The sequence below is a fragment of the Siphateles boraxobius genome, unplaced genomic scaffold, assembly GCF_051911475.1.
Source record: "Siphateles boraxobius isolate OS27281-9 unplaced genomic scaffold, OSU_SipBor_1 6, whole genome shotgun sequence".
NCBI classification, from domain to species: Eukaryota; Metazoa; Chordata; class Actinopteri; order Cypriniformes; family Leuciscidae; genus Siphateles; species Siphateles boraxobius.
The window spans coordinates 104,090-123,869 of record NW_027509186.1 but is presented as its reverse complement, the minus strand read 5'-3'; the positions used below and the strand labels follow the sequence as shown (position 1 = coordinate 123,869).

Sequence of the window (19,780 nt, the reverse complement as noted above, 5' to 3'; positions counted from 1 at the left end):
AGTGATGATGTTTAACAGAATTTTTGCCACAACAGTAGCATGTACAATAAATGACAAGAATCTGGAAAACAACTAATGCAATATCTCTGGTTTACCATGGAATCATGCGTAGATTTGCTACCAAGCTTGGAGGCTTGCAAATATTAATGTTAACAGCAAGTGTTTGCTAACTTAATGCAAAATAATATTGCTGATATCTACATTTAGATTTTGGTTAAACCTTATGGTACCAATCCCATGCATGACATATCTCAATTTTATTAAAGTAAAATAACAACTGGAAAATATAAGGTAGCATGCACAATAAATGACTAGAAGCTGGAAAACATGACTTATGCAATAAGGCTGGTTTATCATGGAAACAAATAGATTTTGTTTTACCATTCATGTATGTTCATGTTAGCTGTGCTATCAGACATACAAGCTATAGTTACATCTGCTGGGTGACATGGAAGCTGTATTTAGGGTCACATCTCTCTCTCTCTTTAAAGATCTGTGCTATATAATATGTATGATCAAGTGGCAAACAGCAACGAGGCTTTTGTTGACCACTTGGACAAAATCTGTTTCTGTTTTTTTTTTTTTTAATATTTATTATATTTTTGTTATATTTTTGTTATACACACACACATATATATGATATGTGTGTGTGTATTGGGGGGGCGCCAAAATTGTTGCTGCATACCCCTCTAACACTGGGTAGTTGCGCCCCTGTTTGTAGCAAATAGCAAGCCCGCGGCACTCTAGGTAACAGCCAGCGAGTGTACTGACACCTAGCGATTAGAAAATATACACGCACCATATTCTCTCTGAAGCAAGATTCTTCCGAAATAAATAGGAGCGTTTCGTTTTCAATCTTTTCTCTAAGGGTTCGAACCTGAGAGCTCGTGCTTTCAAAGAAGGTCCCAGTTTCAATTCACTCGAACATCCAGAGCACATCAAGGGCACGCGCCGTGCACAAAAAGAGAAGTCTGAAGGACGGGGTGAGGAGAGGTGGCGACATGGAGCTCAATTTCAATGGCACCCAGAAAATCTTGCCGTGACCCGGATTCGAACCGGGGTTGCTGCGGCCACAACGCAGAGTACTAACCACTATACGATCACGGCGAGCTACCAGTCTACCTGACGTGTCCTTGAATACAATGGGGCCTTGTCATCTTTAGCTTGCAGACAAAACTGTTTCTTACCAACATAACCCTTTTCAAGGGTAATCCTGTAACAGTGACTCTGGAGAAGAAGTCACTGAAAAGAAAAGGATTCTGTTTTTCCTTTTATAAAGTTTAAGCTAGGCCTCCAGAAGGTTACAAACTAAAGCAGGCGCATGCTGTCAACGTAGTCGGTAGGATTCGAACCTGCGCGGGGAGACCCCAATGGATTTCTAGTCCATCGCCTTAACCACTCGGCCACGACTACAAGCTGGCTGAAAGGGGCATGTCGTTTGTCGATTGGTGCCTTGCAGCGTCGCTGCCGGAGGCCAGTGTAGATCAGCAAGAACTCAACAACAAAACGTACCGCTCCACAAAAAGACGCTCGTTCGCCCGAACAGGGACTTGAACCCTGGACCCTCAGATTAAAAGTCTGATGCTCTACCGACTGAGCTATCCGGGCTCTTGCTCGAGAAGTGTGCGTGCTGCGTCGGAACGCACAGCAAAATGAATCGTATTGGCGCAGAAAAAAGAGTGTCCTCCAATGCATTGCGTTTCCTTCTTCGAAGATTCAGAATGGCCGTCAAAACGTCTGCTATGTCAAAATATATTTGCAAATTAGTGGGAATGCAGCCTAGTAGACGGATCATAATAGTAATTAAAGGAAAATAATTCTAGGAAAAAGAACAAAAACTCACTGCTACTTGTCTGGAAAGCCTCTTCACACGCTTCAATGCTGTTGACTTGCCGCGCTCCTATCGTTATTGTAAACTTGTGTCAAAGGCGCAGTTGTTTGTAGCAAATAGCAAGCCCGCGGCACTCTAGGTAACAGCCAGCGAGTGTACTGACACCTAGCGATTAGAAAATATACACGCACCATATTCTCTCTGAAGCAAGATTCTTCCGAAATAAATAGGAGCGTTTCGTTTTCAGTCTTTTCTCTTAAGGATTCGAACCTGAGAGCTCGTGCTTTCAAAGAAGGTCCCAGTTTCAATTCACTCGAACATCCAGAGCACATCAAGGGCATGCGCCGTGCACAAATAGAGAAGTCTGAAGGACGGGTGGTGACATGGAGCTCAATTTCAATGGCACCCAGAACATCTTGCCGTGATCCGGATTCGAACCGGGGTTGCTGCGGCCACAACGCAGAGTACTAACCACTATACGATCACGGCGAGCTACAGGTCTACCCGACGTGTCCCTGAATACAAAGGGGCCTTGTCATCTTTAGCTTGCAGACAAAACTGTTTCTTACCAACATAACTCTTTTCAAGGGTAATCCTGTAACAGTGACTTTTTTTCCTTTTATAAAGTTTAAGCTAGGCCTCCAGAAGGTTACAAACTAAAGCAGGCGCATGCTGTCAACGTAGTCGGTAGTCGTAGTAGTCAACGTACACTCTTCCTCCAGTCATCCAGGGTCAGTCCTGAGGCTGGACAGTACCACCGCCCCTTCAGCTGGGTGTGTCCAGTTCTTTTATTTTTGTCCTGGCCACACCCCTTGCAGGTGTAGTGGTAACTTTCTTTTGTCAGTCTCTTCCGTGGCGGTTCCCCCCTTGACGCTAGGTCCTCCTCCTCCTGGGCAGCTTTATTCAGCCTCCAGGCACGTTGCCTTGGCTGGGATGGAAGGCACTCTGGAGGAGCTTGCTGCAATGGAGGAGCATGGGTATATGGAGGAGCATGCAGATATGGAGGCGCATGCGGATATGGAGGAGTATGGGTAAATGGAGGAGCATGGGTAAATGGAGGAGCATGGGTAAATGGAGGAGCATCGGTAAATGGAGGAGAATACGGAAATGGAGGAGCATGCAGAAATGGAGGAGCTTGCTGGAATGGAGGAGCATGCAGAAATGGAGGAGCTTGCTGGAATGGAGGAGCTGGCCCAAATTTTGGAGGGAACTGGGGAGGTGGAGATGGCGGAGAGAACACAGGCTTACTTGCTGCTAGAGTGCGCTGGCGGGGGAAAGCTTCCCCCTCGTGGTTTTCAGGCTCCTCAAATGTCATCGCTTCATGTGCATGTTGCACAGGGGCAGCTGGAAGTGTGTTCATTGCAGGGAGAGGCTCCTTGGCCAGGTGCAGCTGTTTGGGAAGTACAGTGCCTTGCAGCAGCATGTCCCTGTCCTTCCTTTTATCCCTCCTAAGCAGCCTACAAGACAAACATTAATTATTTTATACATGTAAGCCTATCCTCCCTCTCTAAGGTTATTACATACTTTCTAACAAGCATGCAGGTGGAGGTTTTTCTTGAGGTTAAATCTTTATATACTGTCTTGACTGTATGGGAAAGGTAAATGAAATAACACATACCATGAAGAGACTGTGGTGTTGTTAACCGGCACCAGAACCAGGTTTGTCTGGTCCAGGACAACCCTGCTGTCCTCCAGCAGCTGTCTGATGTGGCTGTAGACGCTGACAATGGACTGAGGGATGGGCATGGTTTTCCCCTTTGTGTCCTTTGGCCTGTTGCGTGACTGCTCAAACTCTTTGGCAAGTCTGAGGCAAACACACTCACTGACCCTGTATACTTCGGGGTCCTGGCTGCTTGGCCGTGAGTCATGTTTTGTCTGTGGGAGAGAAGGATGATATGATCTGGACTGTGAACAAGGATGTAAAGTGATGAACCACCAAGTTACAATGTCAATAGGGATTGCAATAAAATAATTTACACTTAATAAATACTTTTCACAGTGACACGTGCTGTCTCTTAATCAATGATTTGTATTGAACCAAAATGATAGCAAATTGTGGTCAAGCACCTCTCTGCCGCCTGCTGTCCAGGAGCAGAGCCACTCGGCTTCCTGGGTGCTCTCCACGGTCCTCCTGACGCACATGCTTTTTTCCTTAGCCTTCTGGGTGTACCTGAACGGTGAAAGAGACATCCATATGCTTCATTCATTCCATGGAATTTATGTTTAATTTTGGTGTACAAAATAATTACTATTTTGTACTTTGAAGGTTTCTTGTCCATGGCATGGAGAGCTGTGTACAGGTGGACTATGTCCGCCTCCTCCTTGGCTGACAAGGCGGTGATGGTACGATTCAAGCCAACTAAGTAGGCTGCAAGGGCATCAACTGCCTCCCATCCCACAACGCCCCTCGAGTCACATTGGCTGGTCTGAAAAGTGATAAGTGAAGAAAAAAAAACAAGCAAATAAATGTAAACTCTTGTTTCTAATATGTGAGTAATGCTGATTTTACATTCATGTATGTTATTAAAATGTAACCACATTAACTGCAGTTAAATATTGTGTTTTTGAGTAAGGTGTTACAGAAAGTGTTATTGACCTCTGTGACGAGGGGTCCGGGTTCAGTGTCACCCGCCACGGCACTTGGGGGATCACCAGCCCCTATCTCCGCTGACTGGCAGACAATGTCAAGCATGCTGATGGTGTCATCTGGCTCATCCTCCTCCTCAAGCACCTACGAGGGGATTTCAGAGACCTGCAATGGAGCCAGCAGGTCACCTCTGTTGGTCTGGGCCAATAAATATTCCACTGCCATGCGCTCGCCTGTAACCAGTATAAAACACAAAGATGAAGAAAGCACATACATACACACATCCATCTCCTACATGAATAGCACAATCTTCGCACCCAAGAAATGCATGTCCTCTGAGTAGGGGGGTGCCTAAGAAAAAGAGGAGGAGGGCATGTAATACTCTGGTCAACCAGTGTTGCTCTGAGATCTCTCTTACCAGTAGGTTTTCCGGGTGGGGTGATCTCTGGCACCAGAGCACAACCATGGACACGCTGGCTTAAGTTATTAAGGTGGGACATCAAGCGAACATCAAAGCTTCTTAGGGTTGAGGCCCCCTCCACATCTACTGCCTCCTTGGCCCGGCCCATGTTCCATCTTGATGCCCCCTCCAGCATGTACATTTGCATGTGTACAGCATTGCACTGCCAGCCTAAGAAACAAAATACTCTGTTTTTTATTGTTCATTATTATCAACCATTATTGTAAAGTGAATACATATGAATACCCGACAGTGGAAATTGTGTTATTTTGAATAATTACAACACATAACAGAAAATAACATTTAAAAAATACATACAATACAGTATGTCTTGATGCAAATGTACCTGGAATAAAAGCACACTGATTTCGGTGAAAACTCTCCAGGGAGGAGGACCCCCTACCACACCTAAGGATGTCCAGCTCTTTGCCGCCCTTCTGGAGTGTCCGCACCTTTGTGTACAGTGCAACACCTGCAGGGTCTTGGAGGCACTCCAGGTGCTTCTGCTGCACTTACCACACGTGGCGCATGCTGTCATGGCTCACCAGACGCAGCCCTGTGGTGTCTGTCAGCTCCCACACTGATTCCAGCAGCCCTGAAATCATGCTCCTTATCTCCTCTACTCCACGCGTCCTCCTCCTGCAGTGTCTCTTTAGTTCCCCTGGGCTGATGGTGGCCACGAGCTGTTCTTCAGTGCGAGCATGTCCGCTGTGGCTGCTCTTCCACTCCGCTCTCTTGGCGTCCTTCAGGCGTTGCACATCCTCCTGGTCCCATTCAAAAATGCAGGAGGAAAGCTTGGCACAAAAGGTGCCATAGAGAGGGTGGTGTTCTGTAGTGAGCCCGCAGTTAAAGCGTCTCATGAAATGGAAGCTGTCTAAGCGCACTGCAGACTTCCATGGGTGAAAGAGCTTAGCCACTGAAGACACACCTCTGAAAAACAACCATTCTTAATAACATAGACCACAACACCTGTACTTACACCATGATTAAGTAAACTCTGTGTGTGTGTGTGTGTGTGTGTGTGTGTGTGTGTGTGTGTGTGTGTGTGTGTGTGTGTGTGTGTGTGTGTGTGTGAGAGAGAGAGAGAGAGAGAGAGAGAGACAGAGAGTGTGTGTGTGTGTGAGAGAGAGAGAGAGAGAGAGAGAGAGAGAGTGAGTGAGAGTGAGAGAGTGAGTGAGAGTGAGAGAGAGTGAGTGAGAGAGAGAGAGTGAGAGAGAGTGAGTGAGAGAGAGTGAGTGAGTGTGAGAGTGAGTGAGTGAGTGAGTGAGTGAGTGAGTGAGTGAGTGAGTGAGTGAGTGAGTGAGTGAGAGTGAGTGAGAGAGTGAGAAAGTTTTTCACCCACCTGACTGGCTGCAGCAATCCCGGTCGACATAGATGACCTCAGGTTCAGCTTGGCCCGCATTCTTGTACCGAGTGACGATGCCTTGGCACAACTCTTCCAACCCTGCACCTTCACCCGTCGTCAGAACAGAGTTCAACACCTGGCCAAACTCATTGCCGATGTTTGACATCCATGCAGCACTGTCCCCGCTCCCGCCAGCCAGCTTTTTGGTGATCTTTAAAACAAACACAAGCAATGTCCAATTTCCAATTTCCTGTTTTGTTGTAATTATACATGTTCTATTTGATATACTTTTTTACTGTTGAAACCCTAACCTTCTTTGTTGAATCCATTTTAAGAATTCTACCATAGGTAGAAGTGATCACTCCCTTCATCTCATCCACATGGCTGAGGATTTCGTTGGAGTGGACCGTCTCGAACCATTGAGCAAGTGGAAGGGGCCTGAAGGGTGGTGGAGGAAGATATACAGCTGCAGAGGGGACGAAGGTAGCCATCTTCATGTGATGCTCACAGTCTGAGAGGTAGCGGATAGTCTGCCGTGCCCACTCTTTGCTGTGCGCTTCCTCTATTGCAGACTGGAGGTAGGAGGAACTGTTACCACTGGTCCTTGGCTTCAGGAAAGTCATACATTTCCTGTCCAGAGCCAGCTGTGTTGTGAGGGCAGCGGGGAACAGGCTCCTGTGTGCCACATCCACCTGAGAGAGTATATCCTGGCTCCATGGACAGACTGGCTGAGAGCACTTGCTGCAACGTGGATAGTCCCCTCCCACTAGGTAATAGCGGCTATCTACATCAATCACCTCCCTGACCTTTCTGTAGATCCCTGAGCTGTTCATTTTACGGGAACATTGTGGGCATTTTAAAGGAATCCCCCACATCCTCATTGGTGCCCAGATGAACATCCTCTGCCGGTAGTACCACCCAGGCTCAGGAGGAGATGGTTTGGGCTCCAGTGAGGGGTGAAACCAGCAGGCTTGGATTTTTGGTGTCAGCTGGCCTGTAGGCTCATATAGGCATTTGTCAATCCACACCTGATCTGCTTCCTGTACTACTCTCCGAAACTGCTCAGGAAGAAAACCTTTCCAATTGTTTGAAGTTGGTTTTGGTTTTGAAGTTGGTAAAGTTGCAGTGTGGTGTGGCATGGCAGAGCTACTTAACGGAGGGAGCAGAGATGGCGTTGTCTGTGATGGTAGCACTTTTGTGGTGGTAGTGCTTTTGTAGTGCTTTGGTGGTAGCTTTTGCGGTCATGGCATTATGAATGCTGCATAGTGAACCAGTTGGATATGGTTCAAAAGACCAACAGTACCCTGCACCTTGGCCCCACAGGTGTCACACATCTCCTCCGTGTGGTGGTCAGACAGGTGCTCTGAAAATTTCTCTGCCTCCACAAGCTGGTTGCACTTGTACCACTGCACTCCCTGTCCTGCCACTGATGCTCCTGTGTCTGTGTCTCCTCTCCCTGCCTCTGTGTCTCCTCTCCCTGCCTCTGTGTCTCCTCTCCCTGTCTCTGTGTTATCTCGGACTCTCCCTGCCTTTGTGTTGTCTCGGACTCTCCCTGCCTTTGTGTCTCCTCTCCCTGCCTCTGTGTTGTCTCGGACTCTCCCTGCCTCCGTGTCGTCTCGGACTCTCCCTGCCTCCCTGTCGTCTCGGACTCTCCCTGCCTCCGTGTCGTCTCGGACTCTCCCTGCCTCCGTGTCGTCTCGGACTCTCCCTGCCTCGGTGTTGTCTCGGACTCTCCCTGCCTCCATGTCGTCTCGGACTCTCCCTGCCTCCGTGTTGTCTCGGACTCTCCCTGCCTCCGTGTCGCCTCGGACTCTCCCTACCTCCGTGTTGTCTCGGACTCTCCCTGCCTCCGTGTCGTCTCGGACTCTCCCTGCCTCCGTGTCTCCTCTACATGTCTCCATGCCTCCTCTCCCTAACTCCGTGCTGACTCGCCCTGCTTCCGTCTCAACTCCTCCTGCCTCACTGGACCCAGCACCTGATGACATATCTGCTGGCTTGGTGGGGGGGGGGGGGGGGGAATTACAAAAAGAGGGACATGCTACATGCAACTAAGAATCCTACACTACTAGTTTTCTCCAGAATTGTACAGATACATATTGTTCAATAAATAAATCCACATGCTACAGTGACTCATCATGACTTAAAATAGAATAATGAATAGAATAATGTTTATTCAGACATGCTACTAGAAAACAACTAGAAAAAAGACAAAAAAAGCAGACAGGCTTTGAAAACATTAGGCATTACTGCAAAATCACTGAAGCTCACCAGAGGAAAAAACAAACAAACAAACAATCAATTAGTAAAAAATAGTAAATTTCACCTACCTTGTGGAACCCACAAGAGCACTGAAGGCTTCTCCCAAACAGATCCTTATTAGAATGGCTCTGCAGGGGGCAAGCATCAATTTTCTCCAATGCCTTTTTCCATTTCTTGGCCCCTGGCCGTTTGCCAGTTGAAAAGTGGTATTGGCCATGGGCATATTTTAAGCAGATGTCCCTCCAGTAACTATCTGGCTTTCCTGTCTTAGTCATCTGCAAACATTAAATATAAAACAGGTTAATGTCAAGCTAGGCTATGTGTGTAGACAGACAGACAAACAGAGGAAATTATACATGTCAAATACATACATACATACATACATACATACATACATACATTCATACATACATAACATAAATACATGTAAAAAAAATTCATTCATATTAAAAAAAATAAAACTGGCAGAAAATTCAAATTTTAGGACTTTATATACTTATTAGAGTGTTGTGTATGTAAAGCAATTACATGTACACATTTCAAGAATGTAATTAACCCTTTTTTTTGGTGAATCAGTTATTTTTCCCCATGAAAATTCCTGGGTAACGTAATGAATTTTTAAATTAATTACATTGCTACCATTGTTGGCATATACAAATGTACTGATATCCATAATTGGAGCTCAACAAACAATTAGTGCTTGGAAAACTACATTTTAATAATAATTAATATAATCAATTTGGGATTTCATATAGACATGGGCTCATTTTTGGCTGCTGATAGCTCAAAATTTAGAACCAAATAAAAAAAAAAGCTGGGAAATGTTTACAAATGTTTTCCAATAAAGTAAATAAGACTTGTTTTATCCTTAACTCAACAAAAAAAAAAATGAATTGTGTAATCTAACACACAAATACGGGTTAAATTAATTTCCTGTGTCATTGTTAGCCGGAATGACATACTGTTAGACGGAAGGACATTCTGCAATATTTTTCAGGATTACCATGAAAACCAGCCTCGGTATCATTTTTCTTTCCAACACTTAAACTTGAAACAAAGTAAGAAATACTAAAACTTTTTTTAAATCGTTAAAAACGTGTCAATCAACATTTGTTTATGTAAATTGGTTAATTCAGCCAACACTTAAATGCAACAGCATTTCATACATTTTGTGATAAAACTAGTGCTGTGCGTTAAACGCGTTATTAACGGCGTTAACGCAAACACATTTTAACGGCGTCAATTTTTTTATCGTGAGATTAACGCTCTTTTTGGCCTAGCAAACTTTGTATTTTTTTCACATGCTGTTGCAACAGCTAGTAACGTTAGAAAAACTACAACATCACACCGGATAGCTAGACCGGAAACAAAACAACAGGCACGCCGCACGTACTTGTTTGGGCTTGCGCGCCGGCCAAAGAGTAGTAGGCTAACGTTACGTTTTGAGTGGATGGCGCGAGCGCGAGACGCCGATCTAGAGACGTGCACTCTCAACGCAATGGAGTGCGGCGCGGGACTAGATTTGATGGCCGAGTGCGAGGGTGGGCTCGAGCGGTAATGCACTCACTCTGTGAGCTAGCTAGAAATATCTATGAATAAAACATAAAAACTTATACATTTTTATTCATATGTTGCAGAAAAGCAACTCGAACAACTAAAACAAAATAGAAACGATTTACAGGCCAGAGTTTCTTTTTATAACATGTTTGCAGCGTTGAGCGATGTAGCCAATCACAGACATATGTGTTGATTTTGAACGCAATGGGCAATCAGAAGCATTTAAAATAGACTCCCCTCACCGCTCAAAGCAGACTTTTTGTTCAGTGCTGAATTCTGTATGCTGGCAAATCCTCTAATTATAACAAACAAAGTGTATATATTATGGAAGATGCATTGTGCAGTCAGCTTCATTGATAATAACAGATGTGTGAGATTGCGATGAACTAATGTCAGCTTTTTAGGAATTATTAAGGGAGCGCACTTTGCGCTCATTCAGTCATGCCAAACCATGCACTCAGTAGCCTGCTTGCTTTTATGTTATAACAGTGGTTTGTGTGTTAATGCTTTAATAACAAATAATTTATCCGGAGCATTTATGCTGATGTGTATGGTGGCGACACGTAGGCGAAAGTATTTGGAGGTAGCCTACAAAAAAAGAGTCTATTTGCGGGCGGGAGCGGGACAAAAATGTTGCGGGCGGGAGAAAGTAACATAGAAAGTAGTTGAGAACGTCAGTTATAACGACTCACGTATTAAAAAATGTACGGGTTTAAATCGGGCTCGGGCTCATAATTACAGTTTATGTGTCGGGCCGGGCCGGGCTCGGACAGAATGCGCACGGGCTCGGGTCGGGCTTGATTTTTTGGGCCCGATCTAAGCTCTACAATGGATGACTTCAGACAGAAGCACATGGATACCACAGCTAAGAACAAACTTACTGCTGATCCACTTTTCCATGTTGATAAGAGCATTAAAATTAGAAAAAATAATGAGACAAATAGAAATCAAGGGACATTTAGAATAGATAAAAATGTGCGATTAATCGCGAGTTAACTATGGCATTAATGCGATTAATCGCGATTAAATATTTTAATCGTTTGACAGCACTAGATAAAACATTAACATATTTTATAAATACAGCTATAAATGCTTTATTCTTGATTTAAAAGCATTTCTATAATGTTAAAAATTGTATTTTCATACTTTTACATTATTTATCAATTTATCATTTCTAAATGAAGTATTGCATTATTTACAAACCAGTTATGTAGGAACTGTCAGTGGTTCATAAGATCACTTAGAAAGTGTATGTAAATGATTAATAAACTATTGAAATGTACATTCATACATATGATTATTTAGACATAGTAATAGTTACTTAGTGTGTTAGTAAATGCTTTATTTACATGTATTTCTACTGTAATTTAGGGTTAATTCAAGTTGTTATAAAGCATTTAGTAGTGGTCAGTTAACTATTTTGTGAGCTCATCTAAAGTGAGGACTAGTTATGCCTCGTAAAGCATATAAAGGAGATTTAAAGACTCAGTTATCTTCTAAACAGAATGAGGAAACAAACACAACACAGTGATTCAGAACATAGAAATATGACATAGAACTGAGCCTTTAAATCTCCTTTATATGCTTTACGAGGCATAACTAATAAACAAATAAATTAGTTATTATTGGTCTTCTGATTCTGTCATATCACCAATATCCGCACCATAGCCACCACACAGTGCTAGTATGTAGCCTAGCTGCTACAGCGAGTATTGAACAGCAACGCTATTTGTCCTCACAACACAGCTGGCTCTGGACAGGAAATGTATGACTTTAGACGCTAACTGCTATAAATATTAGCATGATATAACCCAAGTTTCCAAACCTTTTTCCCGTGTTTTGTGTTGATGTGTTTGTGTTGATTTTGTGTTTGTGTTGTAGAAAAAATGGCCGCCACTCTAAAGCGATAACCGCGCCTCCTCTCGCGTCACGTGACCTAGACTGTTTGGACCTGTGTTCGGACCTCGTTTGAAATTCTTTGATCTCGTTAGGAATGAGTAAAAAAATTTTACAAGTAAAAAGAAAACAAACAAACAGAACTGAACTATATACAACCCATCAACCTAGAACAAATAAAATAGTTTGTGTATATGTTGTGGGCAGCACAATGAATCACAATCAAATTGAATAAAATTTTTTTATAAAAAATAAAAAAATCAAATAAAAAATAGTGCAATTATTTCGGTATTAGTTTTGCAAAACAACTAAATATTTTACTATAATAAAAACAAAATCTTCACAACATAAAATACAATGATGTACTATTTTCTCATCATTCTAAGCCACTGCTCTTTGGTTAGGGTCTCCCTGTTTGGGCAGTAAATTCTGCCTTTGAACTGGCTATGGCCAGTGTCTGTGGTGCGTGGCTCTCCACATTTAGTGCATCTGTTGGCTGTGACTGTTCTAGTGTATTTACGCTTTTCCTTTTGTGGAGTGTCTTGCATTTGACAAGGGCCAGTTGTGCTCTCAGAATGTGGTGTGCAAACTCTACTGGGTGCAGTGGTCTGGGGTGGCGGCAGAAGCAGAATGCTACTTGCTGTAGTGGTTGGTGGCACTATTAGTGGCATGTAAAAAACTCCTGGCTGAGCTGTATGTTGTTTTGTCTGTATGGTTCTCAGCTCAGCTCTATCTTTGACAACTAGCTTGGTTTTTGCCAACCCAGCCGTGTCAGGTGGCATGTTGTAAGTGTGTTCATGCATGTGTGGTGTGACTTGAGTGGGCCTAGTGTTTACTGGGAGTAGTGGTTCACTGGCAACAGGGCGTTCATCAGGCAGTACCAACCCTTGCATCAGAATTGCAACTTCTTGTGCCTTGAATCTTTTGTTTTGCCACTGTATCAACGTGGTCTGATTTACAGTAACAAGTTGCAGAGTTGTATCTTTCATAATAATGCCGTTGATTAAAATGAGCTGTCAAATCTTTTTATAATCATTTAGAATTAGTGACCATCTTGAAAGGGTTTGGTGTCCAATTTTCTTGGGGCTATTATGAATGTTTCACAATGTGATAAATATTGTTTCTACAAGACGGCTGCAGTTTGGCCACTGAGCAGCTGAACCAGTAGAAACAAGTACACACCTTTTTGTGCTTTCAACTCCTGCAAATACAGCCTTCTTTTTCGGAGACCTAAACCGACCAGTGAGCAGTCTCTCCTGATGTCAGGCAGCGTAAGAAATCCGGTCCTTATCGTGTTGCTCCAAGTTCTGCCAAAGACCCACAATGGTGCTGGCCTGCTGATTGGTAAGAGTGAGGCCTTTTTCATTTCTTAGCTCCACCAAGTATTCCGCAAGCTCATCAACACAATCTATTCCTGCCAAACTCTGTTCATCCACGGCCTAGGAGGAAGTATTACATTAGATTTGAAGTATTTCAAGAAGGTCAAACATCAATAAATATAAAGCATACTGGTATTTCTCTTACAACTTGCTCTGAAGATGTAGATTGTCCAGGTAACCCAGACGGGACCCCCAGCAGGTGAATGGACTGGACAGGAGGAGCAGACGCATGTTGGACCCCCAGCAGGTGAGTGGACTGGACAGGAGGAGCAGATGCATGTTGGACCCCCAGCAGGTGAGTGGACTGGACAGGAGGAGCAGACCCATGTTGGACCCCCAGCAGGTGAGCGGACTGGACAGGAGGAGCAGACGCATGTTGGACCCCCAGCAGGTGAGTGGACTGGACAGGAGGAGCGGGTGCAGACGGGACCCCCAGCAGGTGAGTGGCTTGGACAGGAGAAGCGGGTGCAGATGGGACCCCCAGCAGGTGAGTGGACTGGACAGGAGGAGCAGACACATGTTGGACCCCCAGCAGGTGAGTGGACTGGACAGGAGGAGCGGCTGCAGATGGGACCCCCAGCAGGTGAGTGGACTGGACAGGAGGAGCAGACGCATGTTGGACCCCCAGCAGGTGAGTGGACTGGACAGGAGGAGCAGATGCATGTTGGACCCCCAGCAGGTGAGTGGACTGGACAGGAGGAGCAGACGCATGTTGGACCCCCAGCAGGTGAGTGGACTGGACAGGAGGAGCAGACGCATGTTGGACCCCCAGCAGGTGAGTGGACTGGACAGGAGGAGCAGAAGCATGTTGGACCCCCAGCAGGTGAGTGGACTGGACAGGAGGAGCAGACGCATGTTGGACCCCCAGCAGGTGAGTGGACTGGACAGGAGGAGCAGATGCATGTTGGACCCCCAGCAGGTGAGTGGACTGGACAGGAGGAGCAGACGCATGTTGGACCCCCAGCAGGTGAGTGGACTGGACAGGAGGAGCAGATGCATGTTGGACCCCCAGCAGGTGAGTGGACTGGACTGGAGGAGCAGACGCATGTTGGACCCCCAGCAGGTGAGTGGACTGGAGGAGCAGACGCATGTTGGACCCCCAGCAGGTGAGTGGACTGCACAGGAGGAGCAGACGCATGTTGGACCCCCAGCAGGTGAGTGGACTGGACAGGAGGAGCAGACGCATGTTGGACCCCCAGCAGGTGAGTGGACTGGACAGGAGGAGCGGGTGCAGATGGGACCCCCAGCAGGTGAGTGGACTGGGCAGGAGGAGCGGACTGACCAGAAAGCTCAGGAGCACAAGAAGCAGGTAGCACTGAGATCATATCAGATGTGTCCAAAAGTAAATCGGCAAGAGTGACCTCAATATGTTCAAGTTCTTCAAAGCCCTCATCAGTCTCTACTGGCTCTTCCAACTGCTCCAGCAATGTATTTGCCTCCTCGGAGTCTGGCGCCATACACTGTAGAGGTTCATTGTTCTGCCTCAACAGGTACTGCACTCCGATCAGCTCACCTGAAAATGCAAAACCAATATTAAAAAAAAAAAAAAAAAATACATAGAAACATAGAAAGAACTATGAGCATAAACATACAATATTAAATACAAATACCTGTGTACTTTGCGGGTGGTGTAAAAGAAGGAATCAGCTTCCTGCCAAAAACCTTCTCATAATCTTTATTCACGCTGTGAACCAGCTCGCCCGAGTATGTGCGCAGGCCCGAGGTCTCTGCCTCCAGAGCAGCTGCTGCCCTGTTGTGGTTCCAGCGATGTAGCCCATCTAGTAGGTAGATCTGGAAGTTGAGCGAGTTTGCACTGTTTCCTAAAGTAAATACAAAAAAACGGCAAAAAGGAATAAGGTCAAGTATTTCTGTTAAACATAAACATTATTGAGTTGGACGTACCTGGAATGAACCGGTTTAAGTGACAGTGGAATGACTCCAAAGATGTAGAACCTCTGGCACAGCGCAGTGTCTGCAGTTGCACTCCTCCCTTGGTGATGGTGCCAGTCTGTGTGTACAGCGCCACACCAGGTGGGTCCTGAATGCACTTAACATGTCTCTTCTGAACACGCCAGATGTGCTGCATTCTGATGGGGTCCAGAAGAGGAACACCAAGGGCATCCTTACCCTTGTCACTGATGAGCTCACTGATGAGCTGATCCAAAAGCCGGATGGTTTGGTCTTCTCCACGAGTCCTCCTCCTGCAGTGCAGCTCTAACTCTTCTTTTTTTATGTGCCGATCTAGCTGCTTCTCCGTCAGAGCCATCAGGCCTTGCTCTTTTAGCTGTGCTCTTTTTGCCTCTCTCAACTTGTTGACATCAGCAGCATCCCACTCAAAAATACATGCTGATATGCGAGCCATGAAAGTGGGATAGAGCTGGTGTGCATCAGTGGTGCATCCCACAGCCAGGCGTCGCATATAGTGCCAGATGTCGAGGCGAACAATCAAGTTAGGCCATCCAGCAAATCTGGCCTTCAGCTTGGTCTCACCCACATCCTTGCAGCAGCCACAGTCCACATAGAGAGCAACAGGAGGGTCTACACCTGCAGCTTTATACCTGCGAGAAATAATTATCAAAAATAATTAAAGAATTTCATCATCAAACAACAGTAAATTACAAATGCAAATTGTAAATAGTAAATTCTAGACAAGTTAAATTACATGTAAGTGAAAATGTATTACAGGTAACATACTCTACCAAGCCAGCTGCCATAAGATCCAAACCTGGTCCCTCACCAGCAGTCAAGACACTGATGAGCACTTGACCCATCTCGTTACCAACGGATGTCAGCCACTGTGCAGTGCCTTTTGCCGGTCCTGAGAGCTTTTTGGTGATCTAAAACAAACATATATATTAAACCAATAGTAGCAACACCTTCAATGGTTCTATTGCATTAATATAGAGCTTATGCGTGTAATGTCATAAAAAAATTTAGTGGTTATCTCTGCAATGTTATTCTTGTTTTAATCTTTGAATTGTCCCTCAATTTGACATTCCATCTTATGTTATTGTTTAAGTTGTTCATTCATTTGAGGTTCCATTTCTATTTAGATTTAAATATAAATAGAATTTGCATAACCTCAATACTATAATAATTAAAGATGTACCTTTCTGGTGGAATCCAGTTTTAAGAAGGATCCATAAGTGGAGGTGATACTAGCCTTGATATCCTCCAGCCTGAACAGGATGTCTTGGCTGTACACCACTGAAAGCAACTTATAGCTGGGAATTGCCACAGGTTGGGGAGGCTCTTCAAATGTTGGTGGCATCAGGCAACTTTTGCTGGTAAAAGAAGCACACTCGCTGGTATACCGCGCAACCCTTTTCAGCCACTCTTCACTGTGGTTCTCTTTCAATTGGCCAATCAGTCGGACAGGGCCATTCCCCAGACCACGTTCCCGTAGGAGGCGTATCACCCTGATGTCACAGGCATATCTGTAATAAGAAATAAATTAAATATACATGGATAAGCAACTGACAAAAATCACACAATAATGTAACATACCGGCGGGTAAGAATGACCCTAAACTCAGAACGATGGGCCATGTCCAGCTGCTCAAGTATTTCCCTATTCCAAGACAGGTAGCTGCGGCGGCACTTGGAGCAAATCAGAGTCTCTGTGACCAGGTTGTAAAAGCGGTCAATGTCAAGGACCTGACGCACCCGTCTGTGAAGACCTCCACTAGTCAGAGGGCTTTTACAGGCTTGGTCCGCGCACAGCAGCCTGACTTTCCACAGCCTATACGGCATCCACAGCAGTAAGGGATGGGCAAAAAATCTGGCTGATGTTGGTGCCTGGTGGTAAATAAGGGATGGCTGTGGAGGGAAATACCACAACTGGAGATGGTCCTGGAGCTCCAAATTCCCACGAGCACCAACTCTGAACAATCCTGTGGAGACCCGTTGGTGATCCTCCTGGGGCATGGTTTTAGGCCACAGGAGAGGAACTGCAGCAGTGTGTGTGTGCTCAGGCTGGAATGCGCTCTGTAGACAGAAAAGGACAGGTCAAATAAAGACAAAAAAATACTAACCAAACATAGTAACAAGTGCAATGTTTTACCACATTCACTCCTAAACTCTGCCCCTCCACTGGCCGATGCCGTTGTTTTGGAGGCGGTAATGGAGGAGCAAGAAAAAATTATTCTGCACTTGGAGGCTGTGGTGGAGAGATGGTTTGAGGAGGACCACCTGCTAGCACTGGAGCCTCACACACACGGGCAGCTGCATTTGTAGCAGTGGTTGAATGAGTCTAAAAATACAAGGTATAAAAAAATTGTATCATTGGAATTTTTTTTGTAGCAAAGAAATAATAATTATTCATTACTTACATGAGCTTTCCGTCCAACATGTAAATTTGGCTTTGCACCCTCCACATGCTTTCCACCAAATCTGGACTTATTAAACTTTAAAGAGAGAAGTATTAATATGACAACTGTGAACCATTTTAAAACACATGCCATCATATGTACCGAGGAAAGGGTGAGCTTGGGCCTTTTCACCAAACTTGCGGGTGTAGTGTCAGCTGTGGGACGTTCTACTGGAGCAATGGTTGGGAGCTGAAATATGACAAGAATATATAAATAAAATATTTCCGTTATGAATTCTCTCTCACATAAAGCTATAAAATCTACCTACCATTAAGGAGCTACATTGACCACTAGTTGATTGGTCTGCACTGCTTGTGGGTCTAGATGAGGCTGTAGGCTCTTGCTGCTGCATAACAAAAATGTATTAAACAGTGCATATATACAGTATGAAATACAGTATGAAAGACTTAGAAAGATGATGGACAAAATCACCAGTGATTTAAAGAAAGCACAATACTACTGTTCTATTCTATGTTAATAGTATAAACAATAATGTATAAGAACCCCTTTCATGCAAATGACGTGACAAATTTAGATGTGGGTTTTTTATTCAGTTATTAGTGATGTAGTTAGTTTCAACCTTATGACCTTCTTTTACCTACTACGCAATTTCCTCTGCTGTGGAACAGACCTGTTGCCAAACCACCCCAGATAGAAACAACAGAAATTGTCCAAGAATACATTAATGTTAAGAAATACCACATCTTTATATTGTGTGCACACTGCATCAACTGTAGTTAAACTGAAAGAGCCCAAATTAGCCTACCTTATGAGGATGAAATCCACACAAACACATCTGTGGCTGGGAGAAAAGCGTTAGCTATCCTCTCAGCTGAAGAGGGCACTTCTCTATCTGTAAACAAAACAAAAGATGCCACTTATATTTATTTGAACAAGTTCTTGTTTTATGCTCATACTGTACATACTGAAAATATAATATGTGTACTACTCAAAATTAATATATATATATATATATTCCTTTTGATACTTTTTCTACATACCTTCTGATACAGACTGTACCACTTATTTTGCCTTGGAGCAGGTCGGTTACCTGCATCTGATGGCCAGACACCAGTGGAGGCAAAAGACCTAAAGCGCGAGACCCACTCAGTATCATCCATAGCCTTGTGGCTTTTGGATTGTTGTTTGGACATTTTCTGTTTGAAAATAAGTTTCGTTACTGACAAAAATGTACAATTGCCAAGCTCGATGATAACGTTAGCTATAGCTAACGTAACGTTAGCTAACATTACCTATACAAAAAAAATAAGTTTTGCTTGCTGACTGAAGTTACACAAAGTCAGACAAAATCGAAAAAAACTATTTACATTACAAATTGAGCTTTGACAATTATACCCTATTACTTACAATTACAGCTAACGTTAACTTACCTGATCGTTTTAAGGAGCAATCTTGCTATTCCTAAAATACAGAAAATGTTTATTAACAATAAATACAATAACTATAAATAACATAACGTTACCTGAGCGGAATATAAATTACAGCGGTGAAGCATTTATGCTCAACGTGCGGTGATTGGTGTATGAAAAATGGACATTGCCATTTCATTGGACGGCCAAAAAAGAGAATATTAGCGGAGATTGGATGGAATCTGCTCAAACTCAAAGATGGACAAAAATGGACTATGTGCGGTGATTTGTCTTTGAAAAATGGACCTTGACATTTCATTGGACGGCCAAAAATGGAGTTCGTAACGTAATTGGTTTTGTAAAAGATGGAGCTCGACATTGTATTGGATAGACTTTACAGACGCACGGTTGTCAGGTACCGCCAACGAGGCACTTGCTGTGCGTTCAGGTCGCAGTCTCCCCTGGAGGCGTGGGTTCGAATCCCACTTCTGACAAACCTAACCTTTGGCTGCGGGCTCAAGCTAGAGTCTTTAACCCTCTGGCAAGTTTATCCAGAAATGCAGTAATGTTGACAAAGCACTGCAATTAACCAAACATTAAAGTAACACTGACCTGCAGTACATGACCTTTATAGTAACACTTTAGTGCAATGTATGGGATTCTATGGCACTTGGAATTTCAAGTCATGACATTTCAGAAAAAATGGACATGTTGATTGAATCGGATT

At 44.3% G+C, this 19,780-nt stretch overlaps 3 non-coding genes across 3 annotated transcripts; all 3 read right to left on the bottom strand.

Moving 5' to 3' along the window:
• Positions 1-1,035: 1,035 nt before the first annotated feature.
• trnah-gug (transfer RNA histidin (anticodon GUG)) lies at positions 1,036-1,107 on the bottom strand. Its single transcript has one exon. It is a non-coding gene; the product is annotated as a tRNA-His (tRNA).
• Positions 1,108-1,331: 224 nt separating this feature from the next.
• trnas-aga (transfer RNA serine (anticodon AGA)) lies at positions 1,332-1,413 on the bottom strand. Its single transcript has one exon. It is a non-coding gene; the product is annotated as a tRNA-Ser (tRNA).
• A 122-nt stretch (positions 1,414-1,535) lies between these two features.
• On the bottom strand, positions 1,536-1,608 carry trnak-uuu (transfer RNA lysine (anticodon UUU)). Its single transcript has one exon. It is a non-coding gene; the product is annotated as a tRNA-Lys (tRNA).
• Positions 1,609-19,780: the final 18,172 nt, after the last annotated feature.